This window comes from Nelusetta ayraudi, unplaced genomic scaffold (genome assembly GCF_046127955.1).
Source record: "Nelusetta ayraudi isolate G7.1 ecotype Tasmania unplaced genomic scaffold, CSIRO-AGI_Nayr_v1 ptg000042l, whole genome shotgun sequence".
NCBI lineage: Eukaryota > Metazoa > Chordata > Actinopteri > Tetraodontiformes > Monacanthidae > Nelusetta > Nelusetta ayraudi.
Genome location: NW_027466092.1, coordinates 7885417 through 7906514, shown reverse-complemented (window position 1 = coordinate 7906514; position 21098 = coordinate 7885417). Strand labels below are relative to the sequence as shown.

Sequence of the window (21098 nt, the reverse complement as noted above, 5' to 3'; positions counted from 1 at the left end):
CGCAATGTAGCGAGCGGGCGGAGGAGCAGTGCAACCGCTGGATGAGAGCCGCGCTGTTCCCTGCAGCTACATGTCAGCCCTTCAAAATGAGCTTCAGGTGATTCACACCGCCGGAGATGTTTCCGTGACACGAGACTCGGCTGCGGGCATCTGATCAGACGCTTCCTGGTGATTAAAGCAAATATAAATCGCTGCGTGTCAGGGCCAAACCCGCGCATCCCTGCCCGTCAAAGTGAAGCCTCGCTCGGCGCCGTCAGATGAAGCCTGCGCCCAAATCTGTTGCGCTTCTCCCACCGTCCATCTGCCTGAGAGCCCATAAAAGGTGTTTGTAAAGTGGATGCAAAACTTCAGGGTGTGAGGCCTCCTATTGGCCCATCTGGCTGGACACATGACAGTCAGCGTGTAGCCTGAGTGCTCATGTACAAGACCAATGCAAAAACCAGTAAATTAAAGGAATGTAAAACTTGTTGTTGCCGTGCTTGCTCCTATTTCCATGTCAACTCAAGACGGATACCTTTTACAAATGTAACAAAGGCTAAATAACTAAAATGAAGCTGATTTGGTTCTGGAATTCAATGAAATCATAAAACTAAATACAAAAAAAAAAAACGTTATTCTCTGTTGTTCTACTGGAGATTTGCAGGATGAACGAACATCACTTAAGAACTGAGGTTGTAGCGAGACAGCTGCCTTGCTGGGTCAGACTACATTGACCAAGACCCTGCTGGTGCTTGTTATTAGCATTAATCACTGAATTAAAGCATACAATTGAAGTCAGGGATACATCATCATATTGTTATTATGTGTAATTATATATTATCAGAAAGCTAAAGCAAAGGCCCACGCCGAAGAAGCTGTCACCTGCACAGAGATGTTATAACAAAGTGTAAGGAAAGGCACCCTGGGACAACACAGCCAGCAAGGCAGGCAATATAAGAGCAATTTGAAGATGTAAAAAGAGGCAGCATGACACGAGGAGCTGCACTCAGACCAGCAGAGAGGGAAAGCTGAGGTCTGTAGAGAGAAAAAAAAAACAAAACAACAAAAAATAAACATTATGTGCACAGATAATAAAAGCCCACTGGCTCTAAATATATCATGTCTGCCATGAATTTCCATAATTTCCTCATTTCAGTTTTGCACCTTGGAACTCGGAACCCCCATAAATGCAAATTGCTACTCGCCCTGAGCTGCAGGGACGGCTTCATCGGCCTGTTTCTAGGTTAATTCCCCCATCGTCAATCTCGAGAAGATGCTGTTTTCTTTTATTCTTTATGCACTTGCACAAATGAGTGAGTTTATCCAGAAATGATATTGAAATTAATAGAGCAGGAACAGGAAGGTTCAAGGTCACAAGGTACTGTATATCCTTTCAGGACTAACACAAAACCTTGAGACAGAAGCTTGACCAAGAGAAGCTTGAGAAGCTTCACTATGAGCTTGACTATCTGCAATAATTTAAACTTATGTTAAGATAAATTTAATTAATCTAAAGTGCTTGGTGTTGCTTGCCAAAGTCCCATATTATACACAAGTCACTTGAGAAATCTTCTATGTCCCGTCACTGAACTCTCAGAAATAGAAAACAGCCCAAAACATTAAGGCTCCTTCTTTTTCTTTTCTTATCAGAAGGTGTTTCAGCAAGAGGCTTAAAAACCATTTCTGCAGTAGAAAATATAGTACAGGAGTTTATGTTAAAATATAAAGATCTAGTGGAGGAACTTGGTGGTGTACCTTTCCAAACAGATACAAATCTCAAATAATGTGAACACTGTGGCACTAAAGACTAAAGTAAAGGTTGTTTATTTCACAAAACTCCAAAGTTATAGCACCTCTGTTTTTTTCTTTTTCTTTTAAAGTACATTAGATAAATAAATGCATGGCGAACCACGCCAGCCAGTCTGTGTGTCGCGGGACGTCTCCTGACGGTTCGGTCCCTTTGGCCTTTGAACCGGGTCTCCCCGATGACTGGGAGTGACGATACTCCTGCCTGCCAGCAGCAGAACATATGGTGCATCAAGTCTTAGAACTGAGGCAACAGTGACAGCCCCAGTTGGCTTCATGGAGTCTGTGTTTGTGTGTGTGTGTGTGTGTGTGTGTGTGTGTGTGTGTGTGTATGTGTGTGTGTGCGTGTGTGTGTGCGTGCGCATGTAGGCTCCAGGAGAGCCATAGTGCGGAACAACCAGGTAAAAAAATAAGCATCTGTTGGGGGCTAAGAGGTTGTTTGGCTCCCAGTGCAACCTGCCTTTATATTTTGGGAAATACCTGCTGAAACATGCATCAGATCTTTTACACACCCCAAAATACCGGCAACACACCAGGGCATCACACAAAGGCTGCGTGCGCTGTATATTTAATGCACGGGCGCAGGGCTGGAGCGGCTGTGTCAGTCAGGCAGACACACTCACGTTGTGGAGAGGCAAATTTTTTTTTTTACAGGCAGCTTGCGATGGAGTGTAGCTATGGCAACTGCTTCACTTCCGCTAGTTTCAGCCTCCCTCTCTCTCTCCCTCACTCACTCACTCACTCACTCTCCCTCTATCAGCCTCTCTCACGTGGACAAAGTCTCATATTGCTCTTGTGCGTCTCCTCCGCCAACCTCCTCCCCTTCCCCCTCCCCCTCCCCCTCGCCGCCTACCTGAAGCTCATTTCATTAGCGGCTAACGGCGGCGCACCCGGGCGCCTTCCTTCCGCGCGGGCATGTCTGCCGTCCGCGTTGGGGGAGATGAAGACTGACAGCCGCTGGCATCGAGGGAGACGGGATGCAGATGCACTGATGTGTCCACCGACACCAACATGAGACACGCACGCACACACACACACACACACACACACACACACACACACACACACACACACACACCGGGCAAGCTGTCACAGTTGACCTGTAGACTCTGCGTCCATGGATCAGTTGCAGGGCAAATCGCTCTGGCACAGTGACAGACAAGACGAGGGGCCCCCCTGGGGGTGGGAGGTGGAGGTGCGGGGGCGGTGGGTTACAAGCTCTCTCTGCCTCTCGTGTCCTCTTTGCCCCGGGCAAAGTTGTGTTGCTACCGTCACAGGGGAGTCCCGGCACGTAACGCTCGTTAAAAGATGATACTATATATAAGTGAAAAAATGGAGGGGGGGGGTTGGCGAGGTGTTGCACACCCATTAGTCTCGTTTTGGTATGCAAATCAAAAACATCCCGCACGCGACAACAAACGGGAACTGGGAGCGTTTCCAAGATAAACTGCTCAAAGCCGCAGCAAATCCTGGACAACCTCAGCTGGATTAACTGCAGATGGTCAACACGTCCACGAGGACCGAAGAAGACACTGTGAATCACGGCTGAGTGAGCGTGACGAAGGCAGCGCAGGCAGACTCTGCCGCCTATGGTTTACGGCGGCGAGGAAACGTCTCCTACAACAGCAGCGTCAGCCAGGACGCGCCAGGCGGTTTCAACTCTGTGAAACACCTCAGAACTGACGGAACGTCCTCCGTCACGTCCAACGCAGTGGTGCAGTTTCAACTCTGGTGGCGGTGAAGGTGAAACGCCCCGTCTGTCTCGGCTTGGCAGAAGGAGTTGTGCGTAAAAACCGTAGCAAAATGAAGTCGACGCACTGAATTGACACAGTTGAAATTGCGCTAATCACACCTGACACAGGGGGGCAGCGATTTGGACAGATGTCTCTGTCTGCTGCGGTGATTCATTTCACCATTAATTCAAGAGCTGAAAAACCAGAACAGACGGTCGTGCAGCTTTCCAATGGGGCAGGTGAACAGAGATACTTGTACTGTACTACAGCGCAGCCTGAAAGCCTTTTACATCAGACATTGTGTTTCCGCCCCTTGTGTTTTTTTTGTCAATCGTGGCATTACAGTTTGACTTAAGGAAATGATTGGAACACTCCTCCCATCGGCGCCGCTTGTTAACTCCCAACAAAGAATGAATAAATTACCCCTGACAAGGAAATACTTAATGGCTGACAGGCTTACAATCAGCCTCCGTTCCATCACTGGAATTAAAGAAGCACCTCAATGACAACAGAAGGGGACGGGGGGATGAGGTGGAGCCTTGGTGGGGAGGAGAGCATTGATTAACTTAAACCGAAATTGAAAAGGTGAACAAAATCAGGGCGACCGGAGCACCACAGCAGAGAACGGCGAGCTCACGCAAACGACGGGATGGCGGGGAGCAGCTGGGGGAGGTTGGGTGGTGGTGGGGGAGGGGAGCACCCTGAGGAGCTTAGCGTGGTTGCTGATCACTTCAAGCAGAACGGAGGCAATGAGATGATTAGTGGCTTCAAACTTGAGCTGCGGCGCTCCACTTTAGCACCACTCCCGCCGCCGGACCTCCGCCGGGACGCCATCTTTTTGCGCTCATGGTTGAATGTGCCGAGGTTTTGCACACCGGGCCGAGCCGGGCGTCGCTGGCGGCTGTTGATTTGATGAGACTTGATGTTTGCCGTCAGTGCAGGGAGACAGAGTGCACACTGGCGTGCACTTAAGTGGTACAAGTGAAGGATAACAGATGATGGGCCTGCGGGGAGGGATGCAATATTTCACTTGTAGATTTTATAGTAACAGCTGAGGGTAAAAACAGGAGATTGACCTCAACCAACCACGTCCCTTCCAAGTTATTTATTTATTTACTTTTCCCCCTCGGAGCTATAAATTGAGAAGCGTCGCGTGTCCACTCCTCTTCGCATGCGTGGCCTCCCCATTTAAGGAGCACGCATTGCTCTTAAATACAACAGAGAGCACGGGGCCCCGCAGAGATATGATCTTCCCATATGTAACACGGGATTGCTCTCCTAACAGAGGGCCATAATTAAAAAGATATTGAATCATGCCAGGGCGTAAAAGACAACTCCGGGTGGAATGATGAACTATTACCATACGCCACGATATACCGTGAACTAGTTTCATACCTTATTCCGAATTAGCATTTTCATTTCTCCCACACAGGCGCTCAGCTCTTTTCACCAGCATTCCACCCTCATTTTCATGAGGGGGGACGGCGCTGGAGCGGCGCTGTGAGCACAAGCACGTGCGGGTGTGAGGAGGAAATAAATATTGACCTTTCACTTCGAGGTTCCTCAGCTGTAATAACGGGGGGAAATTGCTCACGGCCAATAATGAACATTAATCAGTGTGCAAATATGCAGAGGCTCCTTGTACTGGTGGTCCAATAAATGGGAAACTGGCACCTGTGGTAACAGTGTCATGGACGGAATGTCCATTTATTTATTTAGTTGCTTTTAGGTGTCTCAAGTCTCTTTATGTGACATCACAAAGGGGACTGATGTATGACTGATACCTTCTGCTGGTTAGATGCAAAATCCCCAAATAGGTGTTGGTTCCCTCTTCTGAAACTGCTCTGTTTCCGTCCCAACATGTGAAAAGGTCGACAGACATCAGCTTTAGCAGGAAGCTAAAACCTAGCTGAGGCTGGTCAAAAGAGTGTTTCCATTTAATTTTTTGGAATAAATGATCAAATGAGGCCATTCCACCTTCATCCTGGATGAAAAATAAAGAAAATGAAAGCGGCTTCCATATGAGACCTTTAAATATGCAGCAAGATAGATGGATGGATCTTTGCTGACTTCTCTATGTGTGTGGCTCCATAATGGATACGTGTGTGTGCCTGTGTGTGTGTGTGTGTGTGGGGGGTCATTAGGAGGTCAATAGCGGGCTGATGTGATGCGAGGGCTGGAGGTGGATATAGACACGGTGGTGATGAATGGGTTGTGATGAGATGCAGAGCAGCGAAGGCGGCCTACAGGCCACCGACTTGGGCTCAGGCGTAATCGTTAGAGCACAATGGATCAAGGCAAAGGCTGCGCTGATTGCATCTGGGGCATGCTGGGCTGTCCGTGCGCTGGTATTATGCGATGGGGCCGACAGAGGGTCTTAAAGAAATAAGAAAGAAAATGCAAGTCTTTTTTCTGTGCCAAGCCGTGAGAACAGAATCACACGCGCTCCATCTCGAATGAACACAAAGTGAAAATTAACCAACAGATGTAAATGTCAGCTCCGCGGTGAACTCGCCTCGGAAAGGTCGCCGGCTGCACTCGCCACTCCTTTGCCCCCGCTCTGACTTACATAACATTACATTGCCTAGAAAATACAATGAATAATTACTCTTGATGATGCATTCAAAGCTCCTCGGAACGGAGGTTGACATTTAACGCTGAATGGTCGGCTGCGACGCAGTAACCTGGCACGCCAGATGTAAATGCTCCTCAAATCAGTTGGATTTACTTCACATGTGCAAACTGCCGAAGAGCCCGCAGACAACTATTGCAGGGCAAAGGACAAGGGGTGGAGGACGTGACATAGGAAATATATCATGGGGGAAAAGAGAAAAAACCCACGGCGAGAATCTGCCATTGAGCGATAACGACGATAAATTCCCGTCGATGACGCATTTGTGTGCGCAACACACTCTGCGCTGAAACCTCAGGCGCACAGCGACAGCGAGCGTGGCGGAAGGAGTTGGCAGCGCTCCATTCCGTGCATGGGCACGGTACGCTTCACCGTCCCGAGCACGGTTTTAGGAGGATGGGCTCCGGAGCGGCATCAATAAACCTTGACACATGCGATGGCGGACTATCATTTATGAAGTGAGTCTAGAAAAAAACTTGCAAATCAGTCGAGTGAGAGTGAGAGTGTTTTCAGTGGCTTTGTAGACCTCAGCTGCAACTCAAGTCGATGACGTCAAGCCATGCAAGTGCCGCATTTCAACGTGATTGACGTATTGAGTGAAGGCAACCTTGTTTGGACTTTTGATTTAGTAAATACAGTTTTGTGATAAAATGTAATTGTATTAATTGTTACTTTTATTGTTATAACAATTATTTATTGCATATTGACCATCCCTATATACTAGATAGTTTTGGTTTAGCCCTCACTACGGCATCCAAGGCGCACTAAGATCATTACTCACTGACAGTTGAGCAAGTCTACAACAGTGCTTACCTCTTTTTGTTGTGAGGAATAATACGTATTGAATGTCACGGACCTGTGGCAACACTGTCCTAGTGTTGCAACATCCAGACTGCTTCCGTTTACAAGCTAGCTGTAACTTTCAGTTTGATTAAAACTAATCCTGAGAAATAGTTTGTCTCTTCCAATTTGAAGAACGCCGATCCGTCCTGACCGTCATGCATCATGTCGTGACAACAATTCTGATGGGAGCTTTTCAAGATGGACCTGTTCGAATTCAGAGACTGTCTGTTGGGCTGGAGGTCCGGTACGTTCTCATCCCATCCAAAAGGAAATGAACACAGTACAATGCATTTCTCTCTACTATCCTTCACACATCAAACAATGGAAAATACAAGGAAATAACAAGCTGAAGCATGAGACTTGCAGAGGACAAATGTTATATTATATTATATTATATTATTTTATATTATATTATAGTATATTACATTATATCTACATATTCCATGTATCCTACTGTGGTTAGTGCTTAGTCCACATGATACCTTGACCTTGTTCTGACGAAGGTGAGGATGAACTGCTGTTTACATGGCAATGTCCTACCCCCCGATTACATGATGACTGTGCACTGTATCACCGCTCGGCTGCTGATGATTCAGTTTTAGTCATTTTGTACACTCTCACGTACTCTACGGCAACCCAAAGCCCACAGAAGCAAAACACACAGGGCTTTTCATTTTTGCTTTGAGCGAATCAAAGTGTCAATTTCGTTTTTAAAGTAAAAATATTCCATCTCTGAAAACCATACCTCATTGTGCTACAACAGCAACACTAGTACTATTCATGTCACACCTTCAAAGGAGATCGGAAGGTACATAAACACATGGGAAATAATTATGAATAAAGGTTTTTGATTTGAAACAATGCAATGGGACTTTTCATAGCAAATGAGCACAAACTTAGAGAAATTATTAGTTGGGAAGAATGACCTCTATTTGCTAGACAGAGGCACACAGCCCACTCACACATCATAGGCGTCTTAGAGTGTACAGAAAAAAACAGGAGTCATTTTGAAAATGATCTTAACTGAGTTGTGCTGGAATACTGCAGTACAAGTAAACTGTGGTGGTCCATGCTAAAAAACAAAAACATTCACTCACAGAAAAACAAGTTTGATTTTTCCACTGTACATTACTTTTGACATCATATATTGCAGCTGAAGGTCAACCACTGCCAAACAGGTTGGTGTGTAGTCTGACAAAAATAACCCACATTTTACACCGAGTGGCTGAGTCACTTGTCTGCTAAAGCCCATGATGGCGGGGCTATAGGGACTGTCTGATTCCCACTGCCATTGTGTTTGCACTCTGTCTGACAACTCCCGAACTCCCTACACGGCGCCCCTACTGGCAAGCAGCCTTCACCACTGCTGTAGTTGTACATGTCAGGGATTCACGGTAAAACGGCAACGGCTCCAGCGCCCAAATCTCTTTAGAAGCACCGAGGTTGGCTCCCTATATTTCTTCTACGTCTTCCATGGACAGGAGCTTTAAAGGGAAACTAGCCGCTTCCACAACAACAAAAGGAATCCAACTGGTTATGAAACACAATTCACTCTTAAGACCACTGAAATCGCTTTCATTTGGAGGTTGGCGAGATGGATGAGAGATGGTTCAGAGTTGAAACCATGCAATGTTAATAGAAAAAAAAAGTGCTCTTTGCTTAGATGCGCTGTAAAGGCCTTTTCTTACGTTGAATCATGCGCCAAATCAGACGGCATCGTCTTTTCCTCTGTGGATGGAGAGTGGGCGAGGAAGCAGAAAAATGAAGCAACCAAGCAAGGGAGAGGAGAAGAAAGAGACGAGTGGGACCTGTGGGGAATAAGATCCGGCCCAGTCCGTCTCACAACAACACGCTCTTATTAGACTCAATAACAACTCCATAACTCGAAAGTACTTCTCTGTAGTCCCCCCCCCCCCCCCCATTTTCCTGTCCATGTACAGCGCTTTCTTCTTCTCCAATCACACGGCCACACTGACTCATTGGGGGCTCTCCACTCGCAATACCCGTCTTCCTGTTGCTCTTCATCCGTTGCACATTCTCCATCTTTCACTCTTCACACTGGGCCTCCAGCTGCTGCCAACACTGGCTTCTCTCATCAACTCCACAACTTGGTTTTCTGATCTCTTCTGATCCCTCTCGGCAACACTCTTCCACTGTCTTCACTCCATCTTTTCACCTTTTGCTTTTTCTCCTTCTCACTTGCTCAAAAAAAACAAAAAAAACCCCACAAAAATAAATCCCCTTGCATTGTGTGTCTGTTTTAAAGCTCAGCCACAGGCCGCCTGGAAACACAGCATGAACTCTTGTTTTAATGCCTGTTGCACACAGTGGTCTTTCCTATTTTCCTCTTCTTTTTCTCTCCTGCTTTCCATTTGTCTTTGCTTATCTTCCCCTCATCTCTCTGTCAGAGGATTTTGCTGGACGATACTGCTGAATTATCTCCCCTAGCCCCCCCCCCCCCCCCCCTCTCTCTCTCTCTCCCTCTCGCTCTCTCCCTCTCGCTCTCCCTCCCATCAGTGTAATAAATAATGGTTGGATTAGGCTGACTTTTGTTTTGCTCACTATTAGGGAGCGGATCAATTCCGCAAATTGGCTGGATGGAGAAGCTAATAAGCACATAGAAACACACTTGGACACACACACAGGCACACAGACCCACTGTCCTCTGAAATGCCACAGTGACAAAAGGGACACAAACATGGGCATTATCCTTGTTTTCCCTCCGCTCTTGCTCCCCCTTCCCTCTGCGCCGGCGTTTTTGTCCACTTTCCAGATTCCTTTCTTTCAGCCTCGAGCTCTTTAGACTTCGGCTGACCTCTTTCTGTTTCATTCTTCAGACTGGGTTTCTGTGCATATCTTCAATATACCAAGCCCTGCTCTAAGTACCATGCAAACAATACAATCACATAAGATCACACAATACCTGAAAGGTAAAGGCAGCGTGTGCTTTTGTTTCCGCATAGAGAATGTTGTCAAGTGGCGGATTTTGTTTTTATCTTTGCATTTAAAGCAGGAAATACCATAAAAACTTACCAACAAATAAATAATCCAAGATATACTCTAATCCAAAACACTGTTCAATAATCAAATTCAATAAATCCAAATATTCAAATTCAGCTATTCTTGATATCTACTGCTTAGATTCCATCTTTACTCAAAACGTCTAGTGAAATGGGCTTTGATTGCTGGTACTAAAGATCACCAGGCTTAAAAACACATTCAAAAACAATAACTTTACTATATTATCATAAATTGAATTTAAGTTACACTATTACCATACTGCTATTGGATGTTATTTAAGGTGTAAAAACAACAAATCATTCAGCCACCGAAAAAGAAAAGAAAAAGAAAAGGAAAACCTTTTCTTGGAAAAAGTGTGGGCTGGTGCTCTACAGCCCACTGTGTTGAATTGTGTGGAACTCTGCCATTAAAACCCATTCATATAACAGAAAATGACACTTTAATGTCTGTCCACTTAAGGGACCATTGGTCTTGAAAGGGTTAATGATGCCTGATAAAACTGAAGAATGGTTTCGACGCTAAAATGAGTTGTGCGGGTCAACTATCAGGCTACATGTGTGCTAAAATCATGCAGCGAACGACTGAACGAGGGGTCAGGATTCCAGATGTTTTCCCTGCGTTCATCAGCCGACAGAACAACAATATAGACTTTGTAGCGAGGAATTAATTAAGCTATCCACACCGCTCAGCTCTCCTCGAACCTCCTGCCCTCATGCAACCTCTCATTATCCCCAATCCACCTCCTGCCTTGGCTCGCTCTTATTCAGCCACTTTGCCTCGGCCGGTCCCCCTCCTTGCTTTAACGATCTGGTCATTACTGGGGCTGGAGAGGGCTAGCGCGCCGCTCTAGCTGGGTGTCTGGGGTCTAATTGGGACCGAATGAGTCTGCGTTGCTGGGAGAACCTACTGACAAAGGCGTTAGAATCTGAGGAGTCCGCTTGCAAATCCAACACAGGGTCTGAACACAGTCAAAACTCGAGCACGGTGTCGCAGAAGGAGACTTTTTTCTGTTGTAAAATATGAAATTTACTTGTTTGTATGTTTCCTAATAGAGAGATGTATGAGTGATGGCTTCAGACTGAAGTTGTCAACTGGGTTGTAGTAATGAGGTATATTATAAAGTGATCACATGTGGGCCTGTTTTAAAGCTGGAACAATTTACATGCTTATACGCTGTCCAGTCACGGCCCATATGTCAGTGAGTTGGAAGTGGTTCAAATCCATCCCAGTCGCTGTCGTGTCCTTGGGCAAGATACTTTAACCACATTGCCTCCTATGCTTGTAAGTGAATGTTGGGCGGTGGTCCGAGGGGCTGTTTGGCGCAGATTGGCAGCGACGGTGTGGGGGGTCAGCTGTGCTCACACATGTAGTTTACCGCCGCTGGTGTGAATGTCATGTGGATGATTAATGGCCTCAATGTGAGCACTTTGGGTGGCTTGAAAACCGCCTTATAAATCGAGGTCATTGTTATGAAATAGGGGTTGCATGAAAAATTGTAAACAAATGTTCACTTTTAGTGGTTTAGAGTGATCGTTACTAAATAATGACTAAGGTCTTATTCTGAATGGCCCATACCCCACAATTAATAAGCCAAGCATCCAACAATATGAAGCTCAATACATTGAGATCCAGTTCATGTTGTCTACGTTTGTAATTATTTCAATAATGCATAACTTATGCTATACATATATATATATATATATATATATACATATATATATATATATATATATATATATATATATATATATATATGTGTATATATATGTATATACATATATATATATATATATATAAATATATATATATATATATATATATATATATATATATATATATATATATATATATATAAATATATATTTATTTTATTTTTTTATTGCCCTGACTGGAAAGCTGTGCAGTGTTCTTCATTAAGCAGGCAAAGTTGAATTCCTAATTATTATTATTATTATTATTATTATTATTATTATTATTATTATGTTACCATGGTCAAATCTAAAAACATGAACAAAATATTGGATTACCCTTGACAAACTTGCAGATACCAGAGTCAACCAGCTTCACACATTAGTGCACAACCACATGCTGCACTAAAGGTGCTGTATTAATCGTAAGTGCAAATACGGAGAAGTCACTGCGCACCGTCAGGAAACAGCAACCGTGGTTTGTTTCTGGCACTGGTCACTGTATTCTACATTTTCATTTGCATACATCATTCTCAGCTTGACAGTGCGTACGTGTGACTGCAGCTGGAACAAATGTGTCCACGCACTCGAGATGCCAAATGCACGACTGCTGAGGATTCATGAAAATGTCAAATTATTCTCACTCAATAGAAAAGACATGAAGAGTTATGCCAGGCCTGCTGTCAAGATGTAATAAATAATATGTAAAATAACAAGGGGAGACATAACATTGTCACACTGCTAACAGCTCTCGGGTTGCCAGGTAGCTGGTCCCAAGACCACCGGCTTTGGTGCGTGTATCCAATTGTTTATGGTGGCTGAAACAAAATGCTGTTGCGCCAAGGGCTGACTGAGACAGAGTGAAAATAACCTGTAAAATCATTTCTAATCCTTCTATTCCTTTGGAAATAATAATCCCGTTAGAGATCCATTACGGTGTAGACATAGAGCTGCACCAACTTCACGGCTTCTTAATTGCTAGTTGCATTGACTCTCTGCTGTCATCTCCATTCAAGAACCACTACCCCACCCACCACCCCCCATCGTGCACACAGCGACGCCGCCTTAATTGGAAGGCAACCGCGGTGAAAAACAAACGGACTTTGGGGCAAAGAAGTGACGCGTCAGAGCAGCGCAGCTTGACATATCGCGTTGAAGCCTCCTCCTGTGCACCAGTGTTCTCTTCACTGCAGCCTTTATTGGAGTCGGCGCTTGCCACCGTGGAGGGCCTGCTGCCGGGGGTGGTACACGTATGCGGGTTGAAAAGGGAGCCGGGGGGTGGAGGGTGGGGGGTCTTGCAGTGGTTCGCCTGGCAATCAAGTAAATCCAACATGTGTGGAGGTTTTTCCCGTCACCTGAGGAGGGCTGGGGATTATCAGCCGCCATTGATCTGGTCTCACCTGTGCCGACTGCTGATCTGATGGTGGACCGACCGCCGTGTGTTTCTTTGCTGTCGGGGCTTCAGTTCTCTCTGGTTTCAGCGACTTGGATTCGCCGCAACCGGCTGTTTCCCAGTTGCCCTCCATGGGACTTAAAAAGAAAAAAATGGCTGCTGGCAGATGGAGATTCGGGGGAATATAAAGTGGCTTAAAATAAAGGCGAAATTCCAAGACGGCGGCGGATCGTCGCGTTCTGGAGCCAGTAGAATCAATCTGTCAGATTCCCCCGCACAGCGTCTCTGGGCGACACTGGAGCCGCACACACTTCAAATACACGGTGGGTGTTTTTTCCTGAGCCCAGTCAGTCAGGGGTCAGTGCGTGGAATGACGTCGCTGCGTTGAAAAATCAAACACCTGCAACCTTAAGGCTTTTCTATAAAGGTATCAACAAAATTTTTATCCATGTAGTTTATTTTTTTAATTGTAAATTATAAGAGTTTATATGTAACAATGGCCAATATTGCTACTTACTTTATAATCCAGTAAAGCATTTCTGTTTAAAGAAGGACACAAACACCCTTGATTCTGGTTAAATACCCACAGCGCTCAATTTATGGGTGACGTAAAAGAAATGCATCAGACTAATTTTGACAACAGCCAAGTGAACTCAGATTAAACCGTTTCTACAACACGTTATCCCTTTATTTCTAGTTTCTAGTGTGAACTTGTAGTTTTTCTGATTGTCATCTGTGACCTTTTCCAGGTCTGAAGATTCTTTATAGTTTTTACCATTGTTGCTTTAATTTGAGTAAGTACGACAAAAAAATAAATGAAAACACATATTTCTAGAGGATTTTACGGCATAGTATTTGTGAAAACTCGTACATTCTTTGCATCACACAGGCATGCTGGCCGACTGTCACTTTATTGAAAGTCTGGATGACTTATAATCAATTAATATTGGACAGCTAAATTCCCTGTCTTTTTAAAGTCTTATTCTTCTGCAAATTACCTCTTTGTAAATAGATGAGGCAAACTTCTGAGAGTTAAAGATGTTGAGCGAAAGCGCTGCACAAAGTGAGAATCAACACACAACTGGCATCACAGTTGCACCAACTAATCCTCAATTTACCTCCCCGTCTTTATACCGCGATCAACACAGAGTTACTCCAAGGTCAAGGAGGGCAGCAATAACACTGGTCGGAACTGTGACTAAACGATAGTAATGAATTTATCTATTTCCACTCCGCTAAACATTTTATTGACACTGGCTGACGAGAAACGTTTCGTCCAATTATTTCTACCAGTGCTTCCCAATACAGATCCATAAAATGTTGAAATGGAGAGTGTGAGAGAGTGTGCGAGTGTTGCCAAGACCAACAGAGCTGTTGTTTTCATGAAAGTCAGTGCAAAACTCGTTCCGCTGCACTTGTGCTACTGCACATGACTGTAAAAGTTCACCGGCATCACTGAACACAACAACTTGTGCCTGATAGAAGGTCTCTCTCTCTCTCTCTCTCTCTCTCTCTCTCTCTGTCTGTCTGTCTGTCTGTCTATCTGTCTGTCTGTCTCCGCAATGCAATTTGACAATTCCAAAACCCAATTTGTTTCAGTGGGCACTTAAAAGTGTATTGATTTGGATTAAATAGACCCATAACAGCCCGTGGCTAGCTCCAAGCCAGCAGTGGCAGCAGAGCAAGAGGCGTCCAGCCAGCCTTCACCACTGCCTCCCCTGTCCCTTATAGCCATTACACATGGCAATAAACTCAGCCAAGTGCAAAACAGAAGAGGAAAAACAAAACTTTTTTTTTTTTTTTTTTCTTCCCCAAGCTGGCTGACAGGCATCACCGCACTGACTTTCCCCCGTTCTTTCCCGCTCTACCCCTCCATACCTTCCCTCTCCCGCCTTTCCACGCTTTCCTTCGACTCGTTCTCACTTAGTCGTGTCAAAAGGGGGCTCGGGCAAAATAAAATACTATCTGTCAGTGTGCATGGCGGTGGGTGTATTTCTGTGGGATTTTTGGCGCAGGCTTGACACGATGTGGGCCGAGCAGTGAGGTAATGGGGAGGCAGGCAGCCTCTGCAGCAAATAACCGACAGGCCCGCTGAGAGATGGAGGGATATAAAGAGACGTGGGATTGAGCCTCTGTAGTAATGTTAAAATAAACTCGGTTTGACAGTGGTGGCCATCCTGTCTGTCTGTCTGTGCAAAAAAGATTCTCTTTTGTTCTTCGTGCTGGGCACGTTGCTACAGACTTGAGAGAGAGTGAGTGTATATCATATATTTATTTATTTTTTAGCATTTGCTCACTGTTTACTTTTAAATCCTGCTCTGCTCCCTCTTTGTTCTCTGTCCTTTTGTCCTTCGTCAGCTTTCAGCGCACTTCTCAATCTTGTCTCCTTGCCACCTCATTCCGTAGCACCCCCGTGCATAAAATGGTGAAATAAATAATCCAATTGATTTTGGCTTCCTCGTCTTTCGTTTTCCACCGCTCGGGGGCCTCATCCTCTTTTTGTATCCCACAATTTAGAGATTTAGACCGCGTATTGTACGGCACTTTGATTAATACACTGTGACCGCGGTGAGAAGCCTACAGGAAATGAAAACGAGATTTAGAAGGACAGACTCTAATTATGTGAAAAGAATGAAACGTGCCAAGAGTCCGTCCGCACACAGTGCTTTTTTTTCTTCTTTTGAGAGCGGAACACAGTGAGCGGGAACAGTGACAGTTTAGGGAGGGAACAGCAGGGCCCGAGACGCTGATGAGGAGGAGAGCTGCAGTGCCCAGAGGTCGGCATCTGTTAGCCGAGGTGTAACCTCAGCAGAGACACAACGCGACAATAAAAGAGAGGGGGGAGGCAACACAATGCGTTGCGGCAGACAGAATTGAGTCTTCCCCATCAGAATTCAACTCCACAGTTTGCACTCCAACCTCCAGTAGGAAGCATTTTTGAGACCTGCAACTGTCCTTGAATTCATGAGCAAACAAATTCCTTTTAGTTGCGATGAAAGCAGGAAACAATTGCTGCTAACTGGTCTTAAAAGACAAATGTGTTTCCCTTTATCGCTACTTATGCTAATGTTGGCAATGTTTAACGCTAATGCTAATGGTCACATGAGCTGAAACTGACTCTGATGTAAGATTGAAAGATTTTGGGGGGAAAAAAATGCTCTGACTGAAATTGCGATTGTGAATTGATTTGTGATAACACATCAATATTCATTCATATGTGCAATAGATTTAACCCCATGAGAGGGGGTCTGATGCAGAAATCAGACTAAATTCATTAGGCTGCATTCTAATGCAAAGGTGATAACATTGAAAGCCTCAAGTCTGTGTTGCCTTCATATGTCCAGAGCATCACGCCAACTCCTCCTTTACGCTTTAGTCGTCAGTTACCAACCGCTGCAGAGTAATCACTTCAAGTGCTCATCATCCCGCGCAGCCCCGTGCTGTTCTCCGCTAGTGCGCGGCACGTCCAATAAAAAGAGGCTGATTCGCGCCAGGCAAGCAGACACAGCTCAGCCGTGAAAGAGGAGCGATGCTCTGCTGAGTGTTTTGCTGTAAGAGCACAGCGGCCAGTTCTCTCTGACCTCCGACAATTGAAAGAAACCTGGGGGAGCGATTGGCCGCTAGTCGTTGCCTCTAGCACTTCCTATGTTAAACCCCTGAACTAATCATAAGCAAGCAGTGGTGGGTTTTTACTGAACTCTGTTGGGAGGAAAAATAACTGTACAATAGAACTGTCTTTGTCACTTATTGCACCTTTTTCATTCTAAATAGCTACAAATGCTCAAATAAAATAGTATTCTGGGAAGACCCCCCCTATTTGTTTTTGCAGCATCTACCAGATTTGTGTGCATCTCTTTTAAGCGAATACAAGTCTGGCAGGCATGCAGATGTGGCAATGACAGCGGCAGGGACAGCAACTCCTACACGTCAAGCTGGACGAGGGCCTAGCGCCGAGGTCTGTTATCAGCTCAGACCCTGGCTGTTGTGCAGTCAAGGGCTGTGTTTCCGAGCGTGTTGTTGACAATAACACGGAGCAGATAAGTCCCTCATTATAGAGGGCAGCGGTACAAATGCTGACGGTGCTGAGCGGAGAGCTGAAACTTACCCGTGGTCATTACTGTTTTATGTGCCATGATTATAGTGATTTGCCTGTCCGTGCAGATATTTTCATGCATAGCAGTAGTTTGGGAGCACATCAAAATAGCGTGTTGTGGGTGGTCTTTTCACCGAGGTATGTGTACACACGCATACACATACATATATTTATATGGCGAAAGAGAATGCGAGAAAGAGCAATGAAATCATATAATATTTAAGATTTTCTTTCTGAAGTATGACAAATTCAGACAGCTTGTGTTTACACAACAGAGAAATGCATTAATCTGCACAATCGCCATCAGGTTTACAATGTATTTTTGTATTTTTGACTAAATAATGCACTGAGGAGAAATGCTGTGTTTCTTGAATGGGATATTCTTTTCAAACCATCTAAACCTGCACTGCTGTCACCTTCATTAAGCAGACCAAGCGTAATTCCTTTTAGTTTTGCCAACAAATTATCTCTGGTTCACCTTTTTACTCCTCCAGCTCAACAGCCGTGCAAATCTGTTTGTGGATTTGTGGGCGGCTGGCAGGAGTGATGTTTATTTTCTGCTTCGTAAAGGATAAAAATAACCAAAGCCTATTATGAAAAGCGACACACGGTGGATTTGGAAATGTCACACTAAAAGGCACATAATTAGAAATATGCACAGATATGTTCAAATATGTGATACTATATAATAGTAAACACGTAAACTGACTGGCTTCTAAAAACTTTCAACATCATTTTCTGCGTTTTTGGAAATGGGAAAAACAACCAGAAAACCAGGTAATATATTCACTTTGCTCTCATACTTACTAGACAGTTCTGGTGAGTCTGGTCAAGGTGTTTCAAACTAAAGAGATAACCAGAAATAATTCACTTTTTATAATTAATCATAGATTTGATGCCTCCTGGCAATGTTGGAATGAAGAAATGCTGATATTAACTCACCATCGCATTACACTGCAGTCTCCATTGCCCTTTCTATTATTATTTCATGCTCACATCTTCAGGCAACCCTATTTAATAAACGTGTCCACTGTGTTGGTAGCATGAATGAAGCACCGTGAAGTAGAAAGAACTGCAGTCATTTAATAAAGCCTGCAGTCCCGGCTTGTAACATTATCAGTATGAATGTGCAGTACAGACTCACTGAGGGTGAATTCAAACCTTTCACCATGTTGTTTGATTAATGACGCCCAATACTGTAATGTAATTAAATACCCAGTTGGATGGTTCATTTCTATCATAACTGGCCATGAATAAAATTGACTGAAAAAGTCTCCCTCGTTCCATCTCATCATTTGCAGATGTCGCCCCTGAAAAATGAGCCGCGTTTTGGTTTCAGACTAGAATAAACATTTCAATTAAGAGTCAAATGGAATCATTAAAACAAAGGCAATTTAAGTCGCATTTTAAGGTTGGCCTTTTCTCCCAGTGTGGCTCCGCTGTTGTCACAGCTGTCGTTGATCTCCCATTCATTTCATAGATGCCTTTTTATCTAATGTGAGCTTTTATTGGGGAGTCAGTTTTTCTTCACCACCAGAGGGTCTGTAGCCATGAGGAGATCAGGCCATGACTGAGGAAGCTGGATGGTACACTTTTGACATTTGTGAGGAGTTTGCTGAAAGACTAGAGTGAGTCACATCACTACTGGGAAACATAATGTGAATCTTGCATCATGTGGGACTTTTAAAATGCACCTGAAGTTGGTGCAGACGTGTAATGTCAGAGAAAAAAAAAGATGCTTTCATTGCTTGCGCACGGATTTAATGTCTTTTACCATTATGGCAGCAATTAACCGCCAGTATTATTAGCGCAGCTTCTGTGGAATGTCAAATGATGAGTGGCGGAGGAGCTCAGCACTGACAAGTCACCTTTTCTATCTGTCCCTATGGTAACTCTACAGTTGGGGAAAGAGCAGGTGTTGAGTGCTGCTGCTCTCCCTGCGACTGCTTGTTCAAGGCGGGCATGCGAGCGCGGCGAGGAAAGCACTTTCTCTCTCTCTCTCTCTCTCTCATTGTTCCTGAGGAAATTACATTTCAATATGGTTGAAATATGCTTATATAAACACTCCTCCTCCTCCTATGTCCCAGCTAATAATTCACCCGCTGCTGGGAGAGCGGCCGCAGCATCTACTAAGCAAATAATGAATAAACTGAGTTATTGACACAAGAACATATTGTCTTGTTTGCTGGGTGTTATTTGCTCACATATCCTTAATTAGTATGAGTAGCAGTGCTGCCATGTTTAACGTGTACAGCAGTTCACACAGCAGAATATCACTGAGACTGCTGTCCAACGCGTCCATCTGCTGCAGTCGGGTTGATGCTGACGGAAAGTTTCTGTTGCAACGGTGCGGTTCCTTTAACCTGTGTGTGTGTGTGTGTGTGTGTGTGTGTGTGTGTCTAAAAGAGAGAGGTGACATTGTTTCCTGGCAGAAATATGTTCCAGGTTGGGGCTCAGGTGGCTCAGAGGAGGTTCATCTCTGATCAGAGCAGACACACACCACGGCGCAGGGACACACTCGCTGTCTTTGTCTCTCTAGCGTCCTCTCTCTCTCTCTTGATTTAGCTCAATCTGCTTTGTAATCCCCCTCCACGCACACACGCGCGCACACACCCGCCTGTGCACGTCCTCACGCCATTGGCTGGGGCTTTGCTGTAAGCTCCATCAATCTCTCTGAACAGCGACACTGAGCAGCACTGCGGTCCAGCGGCCTCCTCGCTCTCGCACCTGAGAGCCGCGTCTGAGTGAAGTCATCTGGGAGGACGCCGCCGCCGCCGCCGCCGTTGCCGTCTTCTTCCGCCTGCACGAGCTTTGCTCTGTGTTGCGAACGTCAGCGGCGTAGCGCGTGGATCAGTGGCGGAGCATTTGAAAAGGCAGCCGCTACGTGCCTGATAGAATGAGGACAAAATGGTTGAAGGAAATAACAGAAAAAAAAGAATGTCCCGGGCGTCGCTGCCGATGTCGGGGAAAAGAAAAAGCTGGCCATGTATATTCATGTTAGGATGATGCTGTTGAGGCAGCTGGGGACAGTAGTCAAGGTGCAACGGCACTGTATAAGTCATTACTTTAGCAGGAAACGGAATCCTGAGCTGGATGGTGATGCGTGTGTCAAGTCACAGAACAGGCTGGGATGCAGTTGGACTGAACACAACTTCATTGAATTCAAAAGGGGATTTTAATGTCAAAAAGAAAAGCCTGAGTTCTGTTTACCTTGTGTTTGCTGCAGTGTTTGAAATTGTTACAGACAGCCTGCTTGACATTCTAGAATTTGACATTGTTTCAAATAATATTTGATGGGTTTACTGACGCTGGTATTATTACTTCTTTTGCTGGTGTAACAATTCATTATTATGTCAATCAATATGCTTGCTTAATGTTATGATGATGCTTAAACATTCAAGGTCATTGTCATTCTCATTATTATCGTTATCAAGTTCAGTTTCTTACTAGCTACGGTATGTATGACTGGATGTCCCTGCCACTAACATAGTTCATTAAATGTTTCACAGATGTGCATCAAGATGGATTTTTCTCACTTCATATTAGAATCATTATACACGGCGAAGGTTCCCGGCTTAATGTCCTGGCTCTCTTATTATTGAACATTCTGATCATACGGTTCGGTGTGTCAACCAGGCAACCAGAACAGTAAGAGTGAGGCAAGAATGAATGTGACACCTCCTGACTGCAACATGTGATCAGTCACACACAATGTGTAATAAAAAAAAAAGAATTTAATTGTTGTTGTTGTCTTTAATCAGGCTATTTTAAATTAAATAACAGTAAGGTAGCGGCTCCTAAAGCTACAACATGTTATGTGTTATATCCACTGTATACATTAATACTGGGTGGTTTGAATGGCACACCTACTGCTCAGATCTGTATAAATAAAGAATGTGTTCATCTCTGA

At 44.7% G+C, this 21098-nt stretch overlaps 1 protein-coding gene across 3 annotated transcripts in view; it reads right to left on the bottom strand.

Moving 5' to 3' along the window:
• Positions 1-21098, bottom strand: part of nlgn2a (neuroligin 2a) — a 165510-nt gene that overhangs the window by 57568 nt on the left and 86844 nt on the right. The window lies entirely within an intron of this gene.